Source organism: Oryctolagus cuniculus, chromosome 19, assembly GCF_964237555.1.
Source record: "Oryctolagus cuniculus chromosome 19, mOryCun1.1, whole genome shotgun sequence".
NCBI classification, from domain to species: domain Eukaryota; kingdom Metazoa; phylum Chordata; class Mammalia; order Lagomorpha; family Leporidae; genus Oryctolagus; species Oryctolagus cuniculus.
The window spans coordinates 65,015,023-65,041,724 of NC_091450.1; the positions used below are offsets into that span (position 1 = coordinate 65,015,023).

The 26,702-nt window shown below is 40.7% G+C and overlaps 1 protein-coding gene across 1 annotated transcript in view; it reads right to left on the reverse strand.

The window, feature by feature from the left end:
- Positions 1–26,702, reverse strand: part of LOC127489780 (uncharacterized) — a 278,910-nt gene that overhangs the window by 66,860 nt on the left and 185,348 nt on the right. The window contains exon 19 of the mRNA XM_070064726.1: positions 25,675–25,807. The gene's annotated coding sequence lies outside the window, so the exon portion shown is untranslated. The remainder of the gene's footprint in view (positions 1–25,674; positions 25,808–26,702) is intronic.

Here is a 26,702-nt window from a genome sequence, read left to right on the forward strand (position 1 = left end):
CATTGGTGGGGAAACGGGGGTCAGAATCTAGAGGGGGGCCAGAAAGTGCAGCAAACTCACTACCGGAAAGAAGGAAAAAAAAGCTTCAGGGTTTCTCTTCCCCCTAACCTAGCAAAGGTTACAAGACTGGGAGGTTAGAAGAATTCCCAAGAGACAAAGAGCAGGCCTGCTCTCTGGATTTACATATCAATGGGGGAGAGCTAAGGAACTGAGTCACTACAATTCAGTAGCCTAGGCAACCCAGTGGGAGTCCAGAGGAGCCAAAGACTGGAAGCTAAATACCATCAATTCTGCACAGCCATGCCCTGCCATGTTACTTACCCCCTGAATAAATAAAATAAATAAATAAATAAAAAGAGAGAGATTTACCACGCATAACCTGAGGGTGTCACCTTTGCACACCCTTAACCTGGAAGAACCAGGCAGAGCTCTCAGGCCGCACCCATCTCAAGCCTCCAAGGCTCCTCCAACAGCAGGCAGTCCACTTAACACGGACACAGTATAAAAAAAAAAAAAAGAAAAAAAAAACGCACAGTGACGCAAGAAGAATTAACTATGCCGAGTAACAAACACAGAAATAGAGGGAGCAAGATCAACGATGACACTATGATGCCTCCAAATAAGCAAAACACCCCAAGCCAAGAGTATGAAGATGATGAGATAGAAGAAATGCAAGATACGGATTTCAAAAAATTTATGATAAGAACATTTAGAAGTTTTCAAAAGCAAATCCTTGAACTACAGAAATCCTTAATGGACAAGATTGAAAATCTCTCTCGTGAAAATGAAATTTTAAGGAAGAGTCAAAATGAAACTCAGAAACTAGTATAACAGGAAAGTGTTATAGTGAAGAGAAATCAAAATGAAATGAAGAGCTCAATAGATCAAATGACAAACACATTAGAAAGCCTTAAAAACAGAATGGGTGAAGCAGAAGAGAGAATATCGGACTTAGAAGATAGAGCACAGGAAAACATACAGTCAAACCAAAGAAAAGAAGAGGAAATTAGAAACCTGAAAAATATTGTTGGGAATCTACAGGATACTATTAAAAAAACCAACATTCGAGTTCTAGGAGTTCCTGAAGGCATGGAGAGAGAGAAAGGATTGGAAGGCCTTTTTAGTGAGATACTAGCAGAGAACTTTCCAGGTTTGGAGAAGGACAGAGATATCCTAGTACAGGAAGCTCATAGAACCCCCAATAAACATGACCAAAAGAGATCCTCACCACGACACGTGGTAATTAAACTTACCACAGTGAAACATAAAGAAAAGATCCTAAAATGTGCAAGAGAGAAACGTCAGATTACTCTCAGAGGATCTCCAATCAGACTCACAGCTGACTTCTCATCAGAAACCCTACAAGCTAGGAGGGAATGGCGAGACATAGCACAGGTGCTAAGAGAGAAAAATTGCCAGCCCAGAATATTATATCCTGCCAAGCTCTCATTTGTGAATGAAGGTGAAATAAAGACCTTTCATAGCAAACAGAAATTGAACGACTTTGTGGCCACTCGTCCGGCCCTACAAAATATACTTAAAGATGTGCTACACTCAGAAACACAGAAACACGGCCATCAATATGAAAGAAGGGAAAGAAAGAACACCTACCAGTAAAAGAGCATGGGAAGCTCAAAGCATATACTAGAAAATATTTCCGGGAAAATGGCAGGGCAAAGTCACTACGTATCAATAGTCACATTGAACATTAATGGTCTGAATTCTTCAGTTAAAAGACACCGTTTAGCTGACTGGCTCACAGAACACAACCCAACTATTTGTTGCCTACAAGAAACACATCTCTCTAACAAAGAGGCATGCAGACTGAAAGTGAAAGGTTGGAAAAAGATATTCCATGCCAACAGAAACCAAAAAAAGCAGGTGTAGCCATATTAATATCAGACAAAATAAACTTTAATACAAAAACTGTTAAGAGAGACAAAGAGGGACACTATATAATGATTAAGGGTTCAATTCAACAGGAAGATGTAACTATTATAAATGTATATGCACCTAATTACAGGGCACCGGTCTATTTAAAAGATATGTTAAGGGACTTAAAGGGAGATTTAGATTCCAATACAATAGTACTGGGGGACTTCAATACTCCACTCTCAGAAATAGACAGATCATCCGGACAGAAGATCAACAAGGAAACAGCAGATTTAATTGACACTATTGCCCAAATGGATCTAACAGATATCTACAGAACTTTCAACCCTACATCTACAGACTTCACATTCTTCTCAGCAGCGCATGGAACCTTCTCTAGGATTGACCACATACTAGGCCATAAAGCAAGTCTCAGCAAATTTAAAAGAATTAGAATCATACCATGCAGCTTCTCAGACCACAGCGGGATGAAGCTGGAAATTAGCAACTCAGGAAACCCCAGAAAGTATGCAAACACATGGAGACTGAACAACATGCTCCTGAATGAACACTGGGTCATTCAAGAAATCAAAAGAGAAATCAAAAACTTTCTGGAAGTAAATGAAGACAACAACACAACATATCAAAACTTATGGGATACAGCAAAAGCAGTATTGAGAGGCAAATTTATAGCAATAGGTGCCTATACCAAGAAATTGGAAAGGTACCAAATAAATGAGCTTTCAGCGCACCTCAAGGACCTAGAAAAACTGCAGCAAACCAAACCCAAATCTAGTAGGAGAAGAGAAATAATTAAAACCAGAGAAGAAATTAACAGGATTGAATCCAAAAAAACATTACAAAAAATCAGCCAAGCGAGAAGCTGGTTTTTTGAAAAAATAAACAAAATTGACACCCCATTGGCCCAACTAACTAAAAAAAGAAGAGAAAAGACCCAAATCAATAAAATCAGAGATGAAAAAGGAAACGTAACAACAGACACCACAGAAATAAAAAGAATCATCAGAAATTACTACAAGGACCTGTATGCCAGCAAACAGGAAAACCTATCAGAAATGGATAGATTCCTGGACACATGCAATCTACCAAAATTGAACCATGAAGACATCGAAAACCTAAATAGACCCATAACTGAAACAGAAATTGAAACAGTAATAAAGGCCCTCCCAACAAAGAAAAGCCCAGGACCAGATGGATTCACTGCTGAATTCTACCAGACATTTAAAGAAGAACTAATCCCATTTCTTCTCAAACTATTCAGAACAATCGAAAAAGAGGGAATCCTCCCAAATTCTTTCTATGAAGCCAGCATCACCTTAATCCCTAAGCCAGAGAAAGATGCAGCACTGAAAGAAAATTACAGACCAATATCCCTGATGAACATAGACGCAAAAATCCTCAATAAAATTCTGGCCAATAGAAAACAACAACACATCAGGAAAATCATCCACCCAGACCAAGTGGGATTTATCCCTGGTATGCAGGGATGGTTCAACATTCGCAAATCAATCAATGTGATTCACCACATTAACAGACTGCAGAAGAAAAACCATATGATTATCTCAATTGATGCAGAGAAAGCATTTGATAAAATTCAACACCCTTTCATGATGAAAACTCTAAGCAAATTGGGTATAGAAGGAACATTCCTCAATATAATCAAAGCAATTTATAAAAAACCCACAGCCAGCATCCTATTGAATGGGGAAAAGTTGGAAGCATTTCCACTGAAATCTGGCACCAGGCAGGGATGCCCACTCTCACCACTGCTATTTAACATAGTTCTGGAAGTTTTAGCCAGAGCCATCAGACAAGAAAAAGAAATCAAAGGAATACAAATCAAGAAGGAAGAAGTCAAACTATCCCTCTTTGCAGACGATATGATTCTGTACTTAGAGGATCCAAAGAACTCTACTAAGAGACTATTGGAACTCATAGAGGAGTTTGGCAAAGTGGCAGGATATAAAATCAATGCACAAAAATCAACAGCCTTTGTATACACAAGCAATGCCATGACTGAGAAATGGACAACTTAATACATTATCCCTCTTAGTAGTTTTTTTTTTGTCTGCTCTACTTAATATGACTGGTTTAATTCTGTAATTATCACACAGTTATTCTTAAGTGTTGAAAATTAACTGAAATGTGATCCCTGTTAAACATAAGAGTGGGAATAAGAGAGGGAAGAGATGTATAATTTGGGGCATGCTCGGGCTGACTTGCCCCAACTGGTAGAGTTGGAAACATACCAGGGGATTCCAATTCAATCCCATCAAGGTGGCATGTGCCAATGCCATCTCACTACTGCAAGTGATCAATTTCAGTTCACAATTGATCATAATGAAAGGACTAAGAGTCAAAGGGAGCACATAAACAAGTCTAGTATCTGCTAACACCAACCGATAGAATAAATAAAGGGGAGAGTGATCCAACATGGGAAGTGAGATACTCAGCAGACTCATAGAATGGCGGATGTCCTAAATAGCACTCTGGCCTCAGAATCAGCCCTAAAGGCACTCGGATCTGGCTGAAAAGCCCATGAGAGTATTTCAGGCATGGAAAGCCAAGACACTCTGGCAAAAAGATCTCTGTGAGTGAGATCCCAGTGGAAAGAACACGTCTTCAAAGAGGGAGGTGCCTTTCTCTGAAGGGAGGAGAGAACCTCCACTTTGACTATGACCGTGTCTAAACAAGATAAGAGTCGGAGAACTCAAGGGGCTTCCATAGCCTTGGAAACTCATAACGGGTGCATAGGGAGATTACTGATGCCATAAACAGGAGTGTCAATTGGTAAAGTCAACAACAGGAGTCACTGTGCACTTACTCCTCATGTGGGATCTCTGTCCTTAACGTGCTGTACACTGAGGCTTAATGCTATAACGAGTACTCAAACAGTATATTTCACTTTGTGTTTCTATGGGGGTGCAAACGATTGAAATCTTTACTTAATGTACACTAAACTTATCTTCTGTAAAAAAAAAAAAAAAAAAAAGAAAGAAATTATCAATTCCCAACTTGACTCTCACTGGGATTAAACATGACAATAGGTCTGATCTGATTTCATCATCATTTAAAAAAAATCATCTATTATTTTTCACTTTATGTTTCTGTGTGGGAGCAAACTGTTGAAATCCTTACTTAAGGTATACTAAGCTGATCTTCTGTATATTAAGATAATCGAAAATGAATCTTGATGTGAATGGAAGGGGAGAGGGAGTGGGAAAGGGGAGGGTTGTGGGTGGGAGGGACGGTATGGGGGGGGAAGCCATTGTAACACATGAGTCGTACTTTGGAAATTTATATTCATTAAATAAAAGATTAAAAAAAAACAATTAGTCTATGCATAATAGGGAATAGGAAAGTTGTAAAATGACCCCAGAGACTGAGTGTGTGTTGGGGGTGGGCAAACAAGTGGGTGGAGGTTGCTGAGGTGATAGGAACAATTTTTGACACTTCCTGCCTCAGCAAAGTCTGTTTAATGACTTAGATCTACAATCAATAAAAGTTATTTGGAAAAATTGCTCCTTTCTCCTAGAGTCTCTCAGTCCCTTTAACTGTAAGGAGTTAATTCACTACATCTCTGACTTCTAAGAGGTGTGCAAAAAGTAGAATGGAACTTGGAAGGAAAGAGAGAGAGAGAAATCAATTTATTTAAGTCCAAAATCATGCTTTTAAAAGAGGGATCTCTGTGTGGAGTTATTATAGGTCTAATATTGCTGTGTGTATTTTAAAGGTTTGGATCACTTTTAGTTTAATGACAAAATCTACGTTTTAAAAGGTCAGCTAATGAATTAAACATGGACATGGTAGATTTTTTGCATCGTGCTACCATTTCAGATACAATCCAGTGAGGAAGGAAATGCACCTGATGTACAATGGAATCAGATTTTGTTATCTAGCAGCTTTTCTTGAAAATTTGTATGGTCCAAAAGGAGACAAACGTGAACTCTGTTTTCTGGAAGTCATGTAAGCTGCAGTCACACAGTCACAAAATAGTTGTCACAGTAAAAAGCATATTTAACTAGGGCAAAAATTATGAATTAAAAATTGCGTGTGGGATTATTTAAAGAGACATTCACTGATCTGTAAATTAAATGCAGCCCTCTGAACTGGAGCCCACTGTGCGGTTGGAGCCATTTGTGTGAGGAAGATTGGATTCTGTTGAGTGTTTCATGAAGTAAGAAGCAAACTGTTGAAATCCTTACTTAATGCATACTAAACTGATCCTCTGTAAAAAAAAAAAAAAAAATTATCAATTCCCAACTTGACTCTCACTGGGATTAAACATGACAATAGGTCTGCTCTGATTTCATCATCATTTTAAAAAAAAACTATCATTTTTCACTTTATGTTTCTGTGTGGGAGCAAACTGTTGAAATCCATACTTAACGTATACTAAGCTGATCTTCTGTATATTAAGATAATCGAAAATGAATCTTGATGTGAATGGAAGGGGAGAGGGAGTGGGAAAGGGGAGGGTAGTGGGTGGGAGGGACGTTATGGGGGGGAAGCCATTGTAATCCATAAGTCGTACTTTGGAAATTTATATTCATTAAATAAAAGTTAAAAAAAAAAAGCATAAAAAAAAGAATACATCTGCAACTTAGAAAAAAATAGCAGCAAGAAAAACACAACCAATCCAGATATGAAATGGCCAAAGGAACTCAACAGACAGTTCCCCATAGATATACAGATGGCCAACAAATACAGGAAGAAATGCTCAACATCATAATCTATGAGGGAAATGCAAATCCAAACCACAATGGGATATCAGCTCACACGTACATACTGGCTAAAACCCAAAGATCAGAGAGTCACAATGATGAGGAAGATGTGGGACAAGAAGAACACTTACACACTGGTGGTGGAAATGTAAATTGGTGCAGCTGCTGTGGAAAATGGTATGGAGATTTTTAAGAAACCAGAAATAGACTTGCCATATGATGGAGCAACCCATCAATTGGCTATAACCCAAAACACATGAACATATTGTATCAGAGAGATACGTACACCACAATATTTATTGCAGTGTGCTTCACGGCAGCGAAAACAAGAAATTTTCATCAGATGAATGCGTAAGCATAATACTATACATACACACACACACACACACACGCGTGCGCACTCTCACACAGTGAAACAACCTTACAAATCCCTCTTTCCACAAACTTTTTCAAAAACCCTCATGACGCTCTCTGCAATACCTTAAATAACTAGAACAAATGTGGGTACATCACAGACACTCCTTTGAAAGCAAAAAAAAAGAAAAAAAAAACACATTTACCAAGAAAAAGTCCTCTGCTATAATTCTGACTTCTATAAGCTGACTACAAGCCACAAACTTCATTCCCAGGCGAAATCAGGTTCTCCATGTACCCAAGCCCCCTATTAACCCTTATTTTATTTCAGATAAGATCCTCTCCAACTCTTGGTACTCTGTAGACTTTGGTCGAACTTCATGATTAAATCAGCACACATTCCCAGGTCCCTCCTGCAAGTTCCTTCGGCCTGCCTCCTGATACCCTTTCCCTCACTTTTCCTAAGGTTGCTCCCCAGGCCCTGTCCCGGGTCTAACACTCTGATGCTCCACTAGTTCTTTTTTTCCTTTTCTTTTTTTTGACAGGCAGAGTGGACAGTGAGAGAGAGAGACAGAGAGAAATGTCTTCCTTTTGCCGTTGGTTAACCCTCCAATGGCCACCGTGGCTGGCGTGCTGTGGCCGGCGCACTGCGCTCATCCGAGGCAGGAGCCAGGTGCTACTCCTGGTCTCCCATACAGGTGCAGGGCCCAAGCACTTGGGCCATCCTCCACTGCACTCCCAGGCCCCAGCAGAGAGCTGGCCTGGAAGAGGGGCAACCAGGACAGAACCTGGCACCCCAATCAGGACTAGAACCCGGTGTGCTGGAGTCGCAATGCAGAGGATTAGCATAGTGAGCCTCGGCGCCGGCCTCCACTAGTACTTACATGTAGACCTACCGGCTCCTCCCTATTACAATTCTCCTAAAAGTCGCCTGCCTTTCTCCATACAATCCTTCCATATTCCCTATCATAGGATAGTGACATACAGAAATAACCTGTTTTCAGCTCCCAAAACCTTGCATGCCCTAGGTTCTTCCATTGAATCTAACCCTCTACTGCCGCTGCATGAAGTACTTACAATCCCATCGTCCTTAGCTTGAAACTCTAAAACCCAAACAACTACTACCATGTCTCCCAAAACCATACATCTTATGTTTTGTACTCTGAGTCAACACATGCAGTTCTCCTTCCAGGTCTCCCTCCCACTGGCTGGACAACCAGTCTTCCCTTCTTAGCATGTTCTATGGCCCTTAATAAACTACAAAGAACCAGGGAACCCATTCACCAACATCTTATTCACCTCTGTCTCTGTGGCCCCCACTCAATTCTAGGAATGCTAGGCCCCCACATTCTGTCTCCACATGTATATAGGGCTCCCCGACTTGACCCTCCATCCCAAAGGTTGGAAGTCCACCTTGTTCTCAACCTGGCCAGCCCAACTGCAGGAACAGGGTTCCCTTCCATTCCCTCCGCTCCCCTTTGGGCCCAAGGGCTGCCATCAACAGGACACAGCCACATGTACTCACCAGCTGCTCCTGTCCAGGGTGAAGGCACAGCTGGGTTTTACCAGGAAGCCAAGGAGGTTCCAGAAATGGAAGATTACCCAGCAGCTGAAATTCAGCGTCAACTCGGTGTCCAGTTTCATATCCATGAAAATGTCTGCAAAAAAGTTTTTTTTTTGACAGGCAGAGTGGACAGTGAGAGAGAGAGAGACAGAGAGAAAGGTCTTCCTTTGCTGTTGGTTCACCCTCCAATGGCCGCCACAGCTGGCATGCTGCGGCTGGCGCACCGCGTTGATCCGATGGCAGGAGCCAGGAGCCAGGTGCTTTTTCCTGGTCTCCCATGGGGTGCAGGGCCTAAGCACTTGGGCCATCCTCCACTGCACTCCGTGGCCACAGCAGAGAGCTGGCCTGGAAGAGGGGTAACCGGGACAGAATCCGGCACCCCGACCGGGACTAGAACCCGGTGTGCTGGTGCCGCTAGGCGGAGGATTAGCCTAGTGAGCCACGGCACCAGCCAAAAAAGTTACAAAACATTAAAGAAATGGAAGAAGACACACAAAAATGGAAAAATCTTTCATACTGATTCACTGGCAAAATTAACATAATGCAAATATCCATTCTACCATAAGCAATTTACAGACAAAATGGGATCCTAAGCAAAGGTCTAATAGCATTTTGCCCAGATGGAGAGAAAACAATGCTAAAATTCATATGAAAACGCAGAACATCTGAATAGAGAAAGCAACCTTACACAACATTGACAAAACTCTAAGCATCGCAATAACAGATTGCAAGACACAGAACAGGACAGTTACAATCAAAACAGCTTGGTATAGTAAAAAAACTGACATACAGAACAAAGGAACAGAAAAGAAACATCTGAAATAACACACACATATCTACAACTAATCTATCTGTCAAGAAGGAGCCGAAGATCAATCCCAGGTACAAGGGACAGTTTCTTCAAAAAATGGTCCTGAGAAAACTGCACAGATATGCAGAACTCTGAAAGAAGACCCATACCTTACACCTATACAAAAAGCAACTAAATGGCTGGCGCTGTGGCTCAATAGGCTAATCGTCTACCTGCGGCGCACCACACCGGTTTCTAATCCCGGTCGGGGCACCGGATTCTGTCCTGGTTGCCCCTCTTCCAGGCCAGCTCTTTGCTGTGGCCCAGGAGTGCAGTGGAGGATGGCCCGGATCCTTGGGCCCTGCACTCACATGGGAGACCAGGAGAACCACCTGGCTCCTGGCTCCTGGTTACAGATCAGTATGGTGCGCTGGCCACAATGCGCCGACTGCAGTGGCCATTGGAGGGTGAACCAACGGAAAAGGAAGACCTTTCTATCTCTCTCTCTCATTGTCCACTCTGCCTGTCAAAAAAAAAAAAGCAACTAAAAACACTTCAAGGAACGAAATCTAAAACTCAGTATCATCAAATTACTAGAGAACACTAGTCTACTCTGGGTTAATTTCACATCCGTGTCCTCTGGGAGGCAGGAGGGGAGGCAGGCATCTGCTTCTCGGTTTCCTCATGGCTGAGCCACCGCCCACCCCCACTGCCTCTGAACCTGCAGATTTTGGGGGAGAATGCCACTGGGAAGCCCCGGTTCCCAAATCCTTTGAGGCAGGCCCTGGGCATCTCTCTGTCCGTAAGCTTAAACGCAGCAAATCCCTCATGCACTCTCCAAGCCTACCGTAACACTACCGCCAATGCCACTGCCAGCTGGCCTCAACCTCGACATCACTCCCACAGACATCGCCTACTTCTCCCCGAGGCCTACTAAGCAAGCACCATCCAACTAACACCTGCCCCTTCCTCCAAGAATACAAAGTGTCAGCGGAAGAGGCCACACTACCTTGAAGAACCACGGGCTGCAGCCTGAGCCCCAGCCTGACATGCCTTTCCTGTGCTCACCATGATCAGGAGCACTCCAAGGGCATCGTTGCTCCCAATCCAGCCCACCAGAAGCTCAGGGCAGTGTGGAGCTCTCGGGCTAACACCCAGCCACTCCCACATGGTGCACAGCTCTGCCAAACTGCCCACGGTCACGGCTACTGAACGACAGATACCCACCCAGCATCCTGGCCTGGTCAGTTATGGGGCTGCTGCCTGGAGTCAGACAACCAAGTGTGCAATGTGTTGTGCCACAGACAGGGAGGGAGGGTTGGGACTATCACCGTGTATCTAAATTGCATTTATGAAATGCATGGAATTTGGATCTCTTAACTAAAAAACGGTATCTTACAAGAACACCTGAACTGTCTTCTCTTGGTCGTTTCCTAGCCCTTTCATTATGTCACAATTATAGATGACGCAGTCGCTCATCACTGTGTCCTGGGGAACAGGCTGCCCTGTTTGAAGTCCTAACTCAGAACTTTTCATCTCACACTAGCAGAATACACATTCTTCTCATCAGTCCCTGGAACATTCACTAGGACACAACATATGATAGGCCAGAAGCAAGCCTAGTAAACTCAATAACTGAAATCATTTCACCCATCTTCTATGACCAAAATGCAAGGAAACGGGAAATCAACAACTCAAGAAACTCCAGAACATACGCAAACACATGGAGACCGAGGAACATGCTCCTGAATGAATGGTGGGTCGTAGGAGAAATCAAAATGGAAATCAAGAAATTTCTGGAAATGATTGAAGATAACAGTACAACATAACAAAATGTATGGGACACAGCAAATGCAATGTTAAGAGGGAACAAAAATCAGTATATTTAGGAATAAATTTAATCAAATAAGTGAAAGAGCTCTACAATAAAAATTATCAAACACTGACCAAAGAATAATCAAGGACACACAAAAAAAGGAAAGATATTCCTTACTTGTGGATTGGCAGAATGTGTATCATTAAAATATCTATTTCATGGAAAGAAATCTACAGAATACCAATGACATTCTTTACAGAATTAGAAAAAACAACCCTCCAATTCATACAGAACCACAGAAGATCCAGAACCGCTAAGGTGATCCTGATGAAATAAAAATCAAGCTGGAGACATCACAATACCTGACTTCACAGCATACTAAAAAAGTGTACTAATTAAAACACCATGTGCCTGGCAATAAAAAAACTGATACATACCAATGGAGCGAAACAGAGAATCCCTAAGTTAATCTAAATACTTATGGCCACCTGATTTTTGACAAAAGGGTTCAGACCTTTCATCGGTGTAAGGATAATCTCTTCAACAAACGGTGCTGGCAAAGCTCGATGTATTCGTGTAGAAGAATGGAATTAGATCCATATCTCTCATCATTTATAAAAAATCAACTGAGATGGGGCAGCCGTGCACTTCTCAGAAGACTGTTCTTACAAGTATGGTCAAAAACAGTGAGGCCAGATACCAGTGTTGTGGTGTAGTGGGTAGGGCCACCAGCAGCGCTGGAATCCATTGTGGGGAACAGTGCCTGCCCTGGCTGCTCCACTTCTGATCCAGCACCCTTTTAGAGGCCTGAGGAATGGCTGTTGAGGGTGGGTCTATTGTTTGGGCCTCTGTCACCCTTGTGGGGAGACAACGTGGGGCCCCCGGCTCCTGGCTTCTTATAGCCAGTGGATGAAACATCTCTGTCTCTCCCTCCCTCTCTGATACTCTGACTTTCAAATAAACAAATAAATCCCCCAAACAAACCAAAAAATCTGTAGTGGTTTCTCATTAAGGGCTTGAAGTCTTGTGGGGGAAAGTTCATCAGGCTAACTAGAGGAGAGAGGAAAAAAAAGGGGGCACCAGTATGGACACAGGTCTCTCTCTCTCCGCTCACCTCTAAAAAGCAAGCAAGACAAAGAGCAGGCGTCATTTTGGACATACTTAAAGCAGTGCCCGCCATCAGCCAACCAGAAAAACCTGACTCTGGGGGGGTGAAATAACAGAAGGTTAGGAACTAGTGAATGCACGGAGCTAATGAACTGAGATTGTGAAAAAAGAGATGGTGGGTGAGAGAACTCAGAGTTTATGTGAGTACTCGCCAGAGACGCTACAATTTGGTAACCTTGGCAACCTGGTGGGAGACTGCAAGGGAATTTGAGCCCACAGTCGGGGTACCACAGAGTCTTGGTGTCATCCTTGGGAAAGAGCAGATGAATGTTGAACCCACAGGAGCCAGAGATCAGAAGCTGACTGCCTAATATTCCGCTCAGCTGTGCGGAAATTCTTCCCTTCTGAATCAAAAAAAAAAAAAAAAGAAAGAGAGAGAGAGACAGAGAGAGAGAGAGATTTACCATGCCTAACCTGGGTGTGTCACCTTTGGCAGACCCTTAACCCTGAAGAACCAAACAGAGCACTCTGGCCACACCCATCTCAAGCCTCTAAGGCTCCATCAAAAGCAGACAGTCCACTTAATACAGTCATAGTATATAACAAGAAAAAACACCACAGCAAGGGAAGAAGAATCCAAAGAATATCTCCACAATGCCAAGCAACAAATGCAGAAACCGAGGAAACAAGAACAAGGAAGACATTATGACGCCCCCAAATGAACAAGACACCCCAAGCCAAGATTATGAAGATGATGAGATAGAAGAAATGCAGGATACGGATTTCAAAAAAATTTATGATAAAAACATTTAGAATTTTTCAAAAACAAATTCTTGAACTGCAGAAATCCTTTCTGGACAGGATAGAAAATCTCTCTCATGAAAATGAAATCTTAAGGAGGAATCAAAATGAAATGCAGAAATTAGTGGAAAAGGAAAGTGTGATAGTGAAGAGAAATCTAATCTCCAATTAGACTCACAGCACCTACAGGCTAGGAGGGAATGGTGAGACATTGCCCAGATATTAAGAGAGAAAAACCGCCAGCCCAGAATATTATATCCTGCAATGCTATGATTTGTGGATCAAGGTGAAGTAAAGACCTTTCAGAGCAAACAGAAATTGAAAGAATATGTCGCCACTCGTCCAGCACTGCAAAACATGTTTAAAGATGTGTTAAACACAAAGATATAAACACGGGCATCAATATGAAAGAAGGTAAAGTAAGGAAACCTCACAGCAAAAGATCAGAGGAAGTTCAAAGCACATATTAGAAAATATCTTTGAGAAAATGGCAGGGCAAAGTTACTACTAATCAATAGTCACACTGAACGTTAATGGCCTCAACTCTAGAGTTAAAAGACACAGATTGGCTGAATGGGTTAAGGAACAAAACCCATCTATTTGCTGCTTACAAGAAACACATCTTTCCAACAAAGATGCATGCAGACGAAGTGAAAGGCTGGAAAAAGATATACCATGCCAACAGAGATGAAAAAGAGTGGGTGTAGCCATCCTAATATCAGACAACATAAACTTTACCACAAAAACTGTGAAGAGAGACAAAGAGGGACACTATATAATGATTAAGGGATCAATACAACAAGAAGATATAACGATTATCAATGTATATGCACCTAACTACAGGGCACTGGTTTATTTAAAAGATATGTTAAGGGACTTAAGGGGAGAGTTAGATTCCAATACAATAGTACTGGGGGACTTCAATACTCCATCTCAGAAATAGATCAACAGGACAGAAGATCAACAAGGATACAGTAGATTTAAATGACACTATAGCCCAAATGGATCTAACAGATCTATACAGAACTTTTCATTCTACATTTAAATAATTTACATTCTTCTCAGCAGTACATGGAACCTTCTCTAGGATTGACCACATACTAGGCCATAAAGCAAGTCTTAGCAAATTCAAAAGAACTAGAATCATACCATGCAGCTTCTCAGACCATAGGGGAATGAAGTTGGAAATTAGCAACTCAGGAATCCCTAGAGCATACACAAACACATGGAGATTGAACAACATGCTCCTGAATGAACAATGGGTCACAGAAGAAACCAAAAGAGAAATCAAAAACTTTCTGGAAGTAAATGAGGATAAGAGCACAACATACCAAAACTTATGGGACACAGCAAAAGCAGTGTTAAGAGGCAAGTTTATAGCAATAGGTGCCTACATCAAGAAATTGGAAAGGCACCAAATAAATGAGCTTTCAATGTATCTCAAGGATATAGAAAAACTGCAGCAAACCAGACCCAAATCTAGTAGGAGAAGAGAAATAATTAAAATCAGAGAAGAAATCAATAGGAATGAATCCAAAACAACATTACAAAAAAAATCAGCCAAATGAGGAGCTGGTTTTTTTTTTATTATTATTACTCAGCATCTTTATTCTTAAGGCAATGATTTCCAATAATTAAAAATTGTGAAGACGGTACAAATGCCTATAGGTAGATCACTTGGTTTAGGGGGATAGTAAGACTCCACATGACTTAACTCTCCTTCAGGAGCAAGATTTTATTTTTAACTTTTATTTAATGAATATAAATTTCCAAAGTACGGCTTATGGATTACAATGGCCTCCCCCCCATAACGCCCCTCCCACCCGCAACCCTCCCAATTCCCATTCCCTCTCCCCTTCCACTCACATGAGGATTCATTTTCAATTCTCTTTATATACAGAAGATCAGTTTAGCATACATTAAGTAAAGATTTCAAGTTTGCTCCCACACAGAAACATAAAGTGAAAAATAATAGATGATTTTTTAAATGATGATGAAATCAGATCAGACCTATTGTCATGTTTAATCCCAGTGAGAGTCAAGTTGGGAATTGCTAATTTCTTCAACAGAAGATCAGTTTAGTATGCATTAAGTAAAGATTTCAACAGTTTGCACCCCCATAGAAACACAAAGTGAAATATACTGTTTGAGTACTCGTTATAGCATTAAGTCTCAATGTACAGCACATTAAGGACAGAGATCCTACATGAGGAGTAAGTGCACAGTGACTCCTGTTGTTGACTTTACAAATTGACACTCCTGTTTATGGCATCAGTAATCTCCCTATTCTCCAGTCATGAGTTTCCAAGGCTATGGAAGCCCCTTGAGTTTTCCGACTCTTATCTTGTTTAGACAAGGTCCTAGTCAAAGTGGAGGTTCTCTCCCCCCTTCAGAGAAAGGTACCTCCTTCTTTGAAGACCTGTTCTTTCCACTGGGATCTCACTCACAGAGATCTTTCACTTAGGTTTCTTTGTTTTGTTTTGTTTTGTTTTTTGTATTTTGTTTTTTTTTGCCATTGTGTCTTGGCTTTCCATGCCTGAAATACTCTCATGGGCTTTTCAGCCAGATTGGAATGCCTTTAGGGCTGATTCTGAGGCCAGAGTGCTGTTTAGGACATCCGCCATTCTATGAGTCTACTGAGTATCTCGCTTCCCATGTTGGATCACTCTCCCCTTTATTTATTCTATCGGTTAGTATTAGCAGGTACTAGACGTGTTTATGTGCTCCCTTTGACTCTTAGTCCTTTCATTATGACAATTGTGAACTGAAATTGATCACTTGGAATAGTGAGATGGCACTGGTACATGCCACCTTGATGGGATTAAACTGGAATCCCCTGGTATGTTTCTAACTCTACCATTTGGGGCAAGTCAGCTTGAGCATGTCCCAAATTGTACATCTCTTCCCTCTCTTATTCCCACTCTTATGTTTAACAGGGATCACATTTCAGTTAAATTTCAACACTTAAGAATAACTGTGTATTAATTACAGAATTAAACCAGTCATATTAAGTAGAACAGACCAAAAAAAAAAAAAGAACTACTAAGAGGGATAATGAATTAAGTACTTCATTAACAGTCAGGGCTATGCTGATCAGGTCACCGTTTCTCTTAGTGTCCATTTCACTTCAACAGGTTTCCTTTTTGGTGTTCAGTCAGTTGTCACCGATCAGGGAGAACATATGGTATTTGTCCCTTTGGGACTGGCTTATTTCACTCAGCATGATGTGTTCCAGATTCCTCCATTTTGTTGCAAATGACTGGATTTCGTTGTTTCTTACTGCGGTATAGTATTCTAAAGAGTACATACCCCATAATTTCTTTATCCGGTCTACCGTTGATGGGCATTTAGGTTGGTTCCAGGTTTTGGCTATTGTGAATTGTGCTGCAATAAACATTAGGGTGCAGACTGCTTTTTTGTTTGCCAATTTAAATTCCTTTGGGTAAATCCCAAGGAGTGGGATGGCTGGGTCGAACGGTAGGGTTATATTCAGGTTTCTGAGGAATCTCCAGACTGACTTCCATAGTGGCTTGACCAGTTTGCATTCCCACCAACAGTGGGTTAGTGTCCCTTTTTCCCCACATCCTCGCCAGCATCTGTTGTTGGTAGATTTCTGTATGTGAGCCATTCTAATCGGGGTGAGGTGAAACCTCATTGTGCTTTTGATTTGCATTTCCCTGATTGTAGTGACCTTGAACATTTTTTCATGTGTCTGTTGGCCATTTGGATTTCCTCTTTTGAAAAATGTCTATTGAGGTCCTTGGCCCATCTCTTAAGTGGGTTGTTTGTTTTGTTTTTGTGGAGTTTCTTGATCTCTTTGTAGATTCTGGTTATTAACCCTTTATCTGTTGCATAGTTTGCAAATATTTTTTCCCATTCTGTCGGTTGCCTCTTCACTCTCCTGAATGTTTCTTTTGCAGTACAGATACTTCTCAATTTGATGCAATCCCAAATGGTAATTTTGGCTTCGACTGCCTGTGCCTCCCGGGTCTTTTCCAGAAATTCTTTGCCTGTGCCAATATCTTGAAGGGTTTCTCCAATGTTCTCTAATAACTTGATGGTGTCAGGTCATTGATTTAAATCTTTAATCCACGTTGAGTGGATTTTTGTGTAAGGTGTAAGGTAGGGGTCTTGCTTCATGCTTCTGCATGTGGAGATCCAGTTTTCCCAGCACCATTTATTGAATAGACTGTCCTTGCTCCAGGAATTGGTTTTAGATCCTTGATCAAATATAAGTTGGCTGTAGATGTTTGGGTTGATTTCTGGTGTTTCAATTCTGTTCCATTGGTCTATCCATCTGTTTCTGTACCAGTACCATGCTGTTTTGATAACAACTGCCCTGTAGTATGTCCTGAAATCTGGTATTGTGTTGCTTCCGACTTTGTTTTTGTTGTACAAGATTGCTTTAGCTATTCAAGGTCTCCTGAGTCTTCATATGAATTTCAGCACGATTTTTTCCAGATCTGAGAAGAAGGTCTTCGGTATCTTGATTGGTATTGCATTGAATCTATAAATTACTTTTGGGAGAATGGACATTTTGATGATATTGATGCTTCCCATCCATGGGCATGGAAGATTTTTCCATTTCTTGGTATCCTCTTCTATTTCTTTCTTTAAGGTTTTGTAATTTTCATCGTAGAGATCCTTAACGTCCTTGGTTAAGTTTATTCCAAGGTATTTGATTGTTTTTGTAGCTATTGTGAATGGGATTGATCTTAGAAGTTCTTCCTCAGCCATGGCATTGTCTGTGTATACAAAGGCTGTTGATTTTTGTGCATTGATTTTATACCCTGCTACTTTGCCAAACTCTTCTATGAGTTCCAATAGTCTCTTAGTAGAGTTCTTTGGGTCCCCCAACTGAAGAATCATATCATCTGCAAAGAGGGTAGTTTGATTTCTTCCTTCCCAATTTGTATCCCTTTAATTTCTTTTTCTTACCCAATAGCTCTGGCTAGAACTTCCAGAACTATGTTGAATAGCAGTGGTGAGAGTGGGCATCCCTGTCTGTTACCGGATCTCAGTGGAAATGCTTCCAACTTTTCCCCATTCAATAGGATGTTGGCTGTGGGTTTTTCATAGATTGCTTTTATTGTATTGAGGAATGTTCCTTCCAAACCCAGTTTGCTTAGAGTTTTCATCATGAACGGGTGTTCTATTTTATCAAATGCTTTCTCGGCATCTATTGAGAGAATCATATGGTTTTTCTTCTTCCGTCTGTTAATGTGGTGTATCACATTGATTGTTTTGCGCACATTAAACCATCCCTGCATACCAGGGATAAATCCCACTTGGTCTGGGCGGATGATTTTTCTGATGTGTTGTTGCATTCTATTGGCGAGAATTTTATTGAGGATTTTTGCATGTATGTTCATCAGGGATATTGGTCTGTAATTTTCTTTCAATGCTGCATCTTTTTCCGGCTTAGGAATTCAGGTGATGCTGGTTTCATAGAAAGAATTTGGGAGGACTCCCTCTTTTTCGATTGTTCTGAATAGTTTGAGTAGAATTGGAGTCAGTTCTTCTTTAAATGTCTGGTAGAATTCAGCAGTGAATCCATCTGGTCCTGGGCTTTTCTTTGTTGGGAGGGCCTTTATTACTGTTTCAATTTCTGTTTCAGTTATGGGTCTATTTAGGTTTTCAATGTCTTCCTGGTTCAATTTAGGTAGGTTGCATGTGTCCAGGAATCTATCCATTTCTGATAGATTTGTTTCCCTGTTTCCTGGCATACAAGTCCTTGTAGTAATTTCTGATGATTCTTTTTATTTCTGTGGTGTCTGTTGTTACGTTTCCTTTTTCATCTCTGATTTTATTGATTTGGGTCTTTCTCTTCTTTTTTTTTAGTTAGTTGGGCCAATGGGGCGTCAATTTTGTTTATTTTTTCAAAAAACCAGCTCCTCGTTTGGCTGATTTTTTGTAATTTTTTTTTTGGATTCAATCCTGTTGTGATTTCTTCTCTGATTTTAATTATTTCTCTTCTCCTACTAGATTTGGGTCTGGTTTGCTGTAGGTTTTCTAGATCCTTGAGGTGAACTGAAAGCTCATGTATTTGGTGCCTTTCCAATTTCTTGATGTAGGCACCTATTGCTATAAACTTGCCTCTTAACACTGCTTTTGCTGTGTCCCATAAGTTTTGGTATGTTGTGCTCTTATCCTCATTTACATCCAGAAAATTTTTGATTTCTCTTTTAATTTCTTCTATGACCCATTGTTCATTCAGGAGCATGTTGTTCAATCTCCATGTGTTTGTGTATGCTCTAGGGATTCCTGAGTTGCTAATTTCCAACTTCATTCCTTTATGGTCTGAGAAGCTGCATGGTATGATTCTAGTTCTTTTGAATTTGCTGAGACTTGCTTTATGGCCTAGTATGTGGTCAATCCTAGAGAAGGTTCCATGTACTGCTGAGAAGAATGTAAAACCTTTAGCTGTAGGATTGAAAGTTCTGTATAGATCTGTTAGATCCATTTGGGCTATAGTGTCATTTAAATCTACTGTATCCTTGTTGATCTTCTGTCCTATTGATCTGTCTATTTCTGAGATGGAGTACTGAAGTCCCCCAGTACTATTGTATTGGGGTCTAAGTCTCCCTTTAAGTCCGTTAAAATCTTTTAGATAAACTGGTGCCCTGTAGTTAGATGCATATACCTTGATAATTGTTATATCTTCTTGTTGTATTGATCCCTTAATCATTATATAGTGTCCCTCTTTGTCTCTCTTAACAGTTTTTGTGGTAAAGTTTATGTTGTCCGATATTAGGATGGCTACACCCACTCTTTTTCATTTCTGTTGGCATGGTATATCTTTTTCCATCCTTTCACATTCAGTCTGTATGGATCTTTGTTGGAAAGATGTGTTTCTTGTAAGCAGCAAATAGATGGGTTTTGTTCCTTAACCCATTGAGCCATTCGGTGTCTTTTAACTGGACTTGTATCTCAAGGATCTAGAACAACTGCAGAAAACCAGACCCAAATCTAGTAGGAGAAGAGAAATAATTAAAATCAGAGAAGAAATCAATAGGATTGAATCCAAAACAACATTACAAAAAATCAGCCAAACGAGGAGCTGGTTTTTTGAAAAAATAAACAAAATTGATGCCCCACTGTCCCAACTAACTAAAAAAAGATGACCCAAATCAATACAATCAGAGATGAAATAGGAAATGTAACAGAGACACCGCAGAAATAAAAAGAATCATCAGAAATTACTACAAGGACCTGCATGCCAGCGAACAGGGAAGTCTATCAGAAACACATAGATTCCTGGACACATGCAACCTACCTAAATTGAACCAGGAAGACATACAAAACCTAAAAATCCAATAACTGAGACAGAAATTGGAACAATAATAAAGGCCCTCCCAACAAGAAAAGCCCAGGACCAGATGGATTCACTGCTGAATTCTACCAGACATTTAAAGAAGAACTGACTCCAATTCTACTCAAACTATTCAGAACAATCGAAAAAGAGGGAGTCCTCCCAAATTCTTTCTATGAAACCAGCATCACCTGAATTCCTAAGCCGGAAAAAGATGCAGCATTGAAAGAAAATTACAGACCAATATCCCTGATGAACATAGATGCAAAAATCCTCAATAAAATTCTCGCCAATAGAATGCAACAACACATCAGAAAGATCATCCGCCCAGACCAAGTGGGATTTATCCCTGGTATGCAGGGATGGTTTAATGTGCGCAAAATAATCAATGTGATACACCACATTAACACACTGCAAAAGAAAAACCATATGATTATCTCAATAGATGCCGAGAAAGCATTTGATAAAATACAACACCCTTTCATGATGAAAACTCTAAGCAAACTGGGTATAGAAGGAACATTCATCAATACAATCAAAGCAATTTACGAAAAACCCACAGCCAGCATCCTATTGAATGGGGAAAAGTTGGAAGCACTTCCACTGAGATCCGGTAACAGACAGGGATGCCCACTCTCACCACTGCTATTCAACATAGTTCTGGAAGTTCTAGCCAGAGCTATTGGGTAAGAAAAGAAATTAAAGGGATACAAATTGGGAAGGAAGAAATCAAACTACCCTCTTTGCAGATGATATGATTCTTTATTTAGGGGATCCAAAGAACTCCACTAAGAGACTATTGGTTCTCATAGAAGAATTTGGCCATGTAGCAGGATATAAAATCAATCCACAAAAACCAACAGCCTTTGTATGCACAGGCAATGCCACAGCTGAGAAAGAACTGCTAAGATCAATCCCGTTCACAATAGCCACAAAAACAATCAAATACCTTGGTATAAACTTAACCAAGGATGTTAAAGATCTCTACGATGAAAATTACAAAACCTTAAAGAAAGAAATAGAAGAGGATACCAAGAAATGGAAAAATCTTCCATGCCCATGGATGGGAAGCATCAATATCATCAAAATGTCCATTCTCCCAAAAGTAATTTATAGATTCAATGCAATACCAATCAAGATACCGAAGACCTTCTTCTCAGATCTGGAAAAAATCGTGCTGAAATTCATATGAAGACTCAGGAGACCTTGAATAGCTAAAGCAATCTTGTACAACAAAAACAAAGTCGGAAGCAACACAATACCAGATTTCAGGACATACTACAGGGCAGTTGTTATCAAAACAGCATGGTACTGGTACAGAAACAGATGGATAGACCAATGGAACAGAATTGAAACACCAGAAATCAACCCAAACACCTACAGCCAACTTATATTTGATCAAGGATCTAAAACCAATTCCTGGAGCAAGGACAGTCTATTCAATAAATGGTGCTGGGAAAACTGGATCTCCACATGCAGAAGCATGAAGCAAGACCCCTACCTTACACCTTACACAAAAATCCACTCAACGTGGATTAAAGACCTAAATCTACGACCTGACACCATCAAGTTATTAGAGAACATTGGAGAAACCCTTCAAGATATTGGCACAGGCAAAGAATTTCTGGAAAAGACCCGGGAGGCACAGGCAGTCAAAGCCAAAATTACCATTTGGGATTGCATCAAATTGAGAAGTATCTGTACTGCAAAAGAAACAGTAAGGAAAGTGAAGAGGCAATGGACGGAATGGGAAAATATTTGCAAACTATTCAACAGATAAAGGGTTGATAACCAGAATCTACAAAGAAATCAAGAAACTCCACAAAAACAAAACAAACAACCCACTTAAGAGATGGGCCAAGGACCTCAATAGACATTTTTCAAAAGAGGAAATCCAAATGGCCAACAGACACATGAAAAAATATTCAAGATCACAAGCAGTTTCACCTCACCCCAATTAGAATGGCTCACATTCAGAAATCTACCAACAACAGATGCTGGCGAGGATGTGGGGAAAAGGAACACTAACCCACTGTTGGTGGGAATGCAGACTGTTAAAGCCACTATGGAAGTCAGTCTGGAGATTCAGCAGAAACCTGAACATAACCCTACCATTCAACCCAGCCACCCCACTCCTTGGAATTTACCCAAAGGAAATTAAATTGGCAAACAAAAAAGCGGTCTGCACATTAATGTTTATTGCAGCTCAATTCACAATAGCTAAGACCTGGAATCACCGAAATGCCCATCAATAGTAGACTGGATAAAGACATTATGGGAAATGCACTCTATAGAATACTATACAGCAATCAAAAATAATGAAATCAGGTCATTTGCAACAAAATGGAGGAATCTGGAAAACACCATGCTGACTGAATTAATCCAGTCCGAAAGGGAAAATATCATATGTTTTCCCTGATCAGTGACAACGAACTGAGCACCAAAGGGGAAACTTGTTGAAGTGAAATGGACACAATGAAAAACAGTGACTTGATCAGCCCTTGTCATCACTGTTGCTGTACAATTTAATACTTTATCTCTTTTAGTACATTTTGTTCTAGTACTATTGGGTTGAACTCTGTAATTAACACACAATTATTCTTAGGTGTTTAAATTTTAACTGAAAAGTGATCCCTGTTAAATATAAGAGTGGGAATAAGAGAGGGAGGAGATGTACATTTTGAAACATGCTCATTTGAAGTTGCCCCAAATGGTGGAGTTAGAAACCTGCCAGAGGATTCCAATTCAATCCCATCAAGATTGCATGTACCAATGCCATCTCACTAGTCCAAGTGATCAATTTCAGTTAACAACTGATCACACTGATAGGTCAAAGAATCACAGGGATCACAAAAACAAGATTAGTGTCTGCTAATACTAACTGACAGAATCAAAAAGGGAGAGAACAATCCAACATGGGAAGCGGAATACACAGCAGACTCATAAAATGGCAGATGTCCTAAATGGCACTCTGGCCACAGAATCAGCCCTTAAGGCAGTCAGAAATGGCTGAAGACCCCATGAGAGTATTTTAGGCATGGAAAGCCAAGACACTCTGGGGTAAGAAAAAAAAAAAAGAAGACCTAAGTGGAAGATCTCTGCGAGTGAGATCCCAGTGGAAGGAACGGGGCCAACAAAGAAGGAGGTACCTTTCTCTGAAGGGAGGAGAGAACTTCCACTTTGACTATGACCCTGTGGGAATAAGATCGAAGTTGGCGAACTCAAAAGGCTTCCATAGCCTCAGTAACTCATGACTAGAGCCTAGGCAGATTATTGATGCCATAAACAAGAGTGCCAAATTGTTAAGTCAAGAACAGGAGTCACTGTGTCCTTACTCCTCATGTGGGATCTGTTCTTAAGGTGTTGTCCTACGTGAAGTAATGCTATAACTAGTACTGAAACAGTATTTTACACTTTGTGTTTCTGTGCAGGTGCAAACTGATGAAATATTTACTCAATATATACTAAATTGATCTTCTGTATATAAAGATAATTGAAAATGAATCTTGATGTGAATGGAATGGGAGAGGGAGCTGGAGATGGGAGAGGTGCGAGTGGGAGGGAAGTTATGGGGGGAAGCCATTGTAATCCATAAACTGTACTTTGGAAATTTATATTTACTAAATAAAAGTTTAAAAAAATAGAAAGAAAGAAAAGAATATATTTGCAACTTAAAAAAAAAAAACAGCAAAAAAACCACCAATCAGGTTATGAAATTGCCAAAGGAACGCAACAGACAGTTCCCCATAGATACACAGATGGCCAACAAATATAGGTAAAAATGCTCAACATCACAAGCTATCAGGGAAATGCAAGTCCAAACCACAATGGGATATCAGCTCACACGTATATACTGGCTAAAACTGAAAGGATAGAGAGTCACAATGAGGAGGAGGATGTGGGAAAAGGGGAACACTTACACACTGGTGGTAAAAATTTAAATTAGTGCAACTACTGTGGAAAACGATATAAAGATTTCTTAAGAAAATAAAAACAGACTTGTCATATGATGGAACAATTCCTCTACTGATATAACCCAAAATACATGAACGTATTGTATCAGAGATACGTTCACCACAATATTTATTGCAGTATGCTTCATGGCAGGGAAAACAAGAAATTGTCAAGGACTTCAAACATCATCAGTTGAATTGATAAGAATAATTCTCTATCTCTCTGTACACAGACACAGACACAGACACACACACACACACACACACAATGAAACAAACTTACAAATTCCTCTTTCCACAGACTTTTTCATTGACCCTCATGATGCTCTCTGCAATATCTTAAATAACTAGAACAAATGTGGGCACATAGCAGACACTCCTTTGAAAGCCAAGAAAAATATATTTACCAAGAGAAACTCCTCTGCCCATATTCTGACTTCCACAAGCCACAAACTTCATTCATAGGCTAAAACATGTTCTCCCTGTTCCCAAGACCCCTATCAACCCAGTTTTCTTTCAGATAACATCTTCTCCATCTCTTGGTAGTCTGCACACTTTGGTCAAATTTCCTGATTAACTCAGCACCCATTCCCCAGTCCCTCCTGAAAGTTCCCTCTGCCCGCCTCCTGATATCCCTTCCCTCACTTTTCGTAAGGTTTCTCCCCAGGGCCTATCCTGGACCTCACACTCTGATACTCCACTAGTTCTTACAAGCAGACCTATTACAGCTCTTCCCTATTACAACTCTCCTCAAAGTTGCCTGCCTTCCTCCCCACAATCCTTCCATTTTCCTTTTTCTATCATAGGATGGTGACATACAGACACAAACTGTTTTCAGCTCCCAAAACCTTGCACGCCCCAGGTTCTTCCATGGCATCTAACCCTCCACTCCCACTGCATGAAGTACTTGTAATCCCATCGTCCTTAGCCTGAAAATCTAAAACCCAAACAACTATTACCACATCTCTCCAAACCAGACTCTTATGTTTTTCCTCTGATTAAACATTTGACAGTTTTCCTCCCAGATTCCCCTCCCACTGCCTGGACAACCATTCTTCCCTTCTTAGCATGTTCTTTGCCCCACAATTCTCGGCAAAGCCCCAGGGAAATCATTCGCCAATATCTTATTCAACTCTGTCTCTGTGGTTCCTCTATTCTAGGAACACTAGACCCCCACATTTCTGTCTCCACATGTATATAGGGCTCCCACCACTTGACCTTCCTTCACAAAGTCTGGAAGTCCACTTTGCTGTCAGCCTGGCAGCCCAACCCCAGGGCACAGGGTTCCCTTCCCTTCCCTTCTCTCCTCCTTGGGCCCAAGGGCTGCCATCAACAGGACACAGCCACATGTACTACTAACCAGTTGCTCCTGTCCAGGGTGAAGGCACAGCTGGGTTTTACAAGAAAGCAGAGCAGTCCCCAGAAATGGAAGATTACCCAGCAGCTGAACTTCCGTGTCAACTCTGTGTCCAATTTCATATCCATGAAAATGTCTACAATAAAGTTACAAAACATTAAGAAATGGAAGACGACACACAAAAATGGAAAAATCTTCCACGTTGACTCATTGGCAAAATCAACATAATGCATATATCCATTCTACCATAAGCAATTTACAGACACAATGGGATCCCAAGCAAAGGTCAAATAGCATTTTGCCCAGATGGAGAGAAAACAATGCTAAAATTCATATGAAAACACAGAACATCTGAATAGAGAAGGCAACCTTAAACAACATTGACAAAACTTGAAGCATCACAATAACAGATTGCAAGACACAGCACAGGACAGTTACAATCAAAACAGCATGCTATAGGTAAAAAAAAAAATGACAACAATGGAACAGAAAAGAAACACCTGAAATAACGCACACATCTACAACTAATCTATCTTTCAAGAAGGAGCTAAAGATCAATCCCAGGTTCAAAGGACCGTTTCTTTATAAAAAGGTCCTGAGAAAACTGGACCTCTACATGCAGAAGTATGAAAGAAGACCCATACTTTCCACCTTATACAAAAAGCAACTAAAACACGTCAAGGAACAAAATCTAAACCTCAATATCATCATATTATTAGAGAACATTGGGGAATACTGGAAAACATTGGCTTAAAGAAAGATTTCTGGGAAAAAATGCCAGTAGCACAATAAAAGCTGAAACAAACAAATGTGATTCCATCAAGCTGAGAAGCTTCTGCACTACAAAAGGAACACTCAGAAAAGTAAAGAGGCAACCAAAAGGATGGGAGAAACTATTTGCTAACTATGAAACTGATAAAAGATTAATATCCAGGCCAGCGCTGCCGCTCAATAGGCTAATCCTCCACCTGCAGCGCTAGCACTCTGGGTTCTAGTCCCGGTCAGGGCGCCAGATTCTGTCCCTCTTGCTC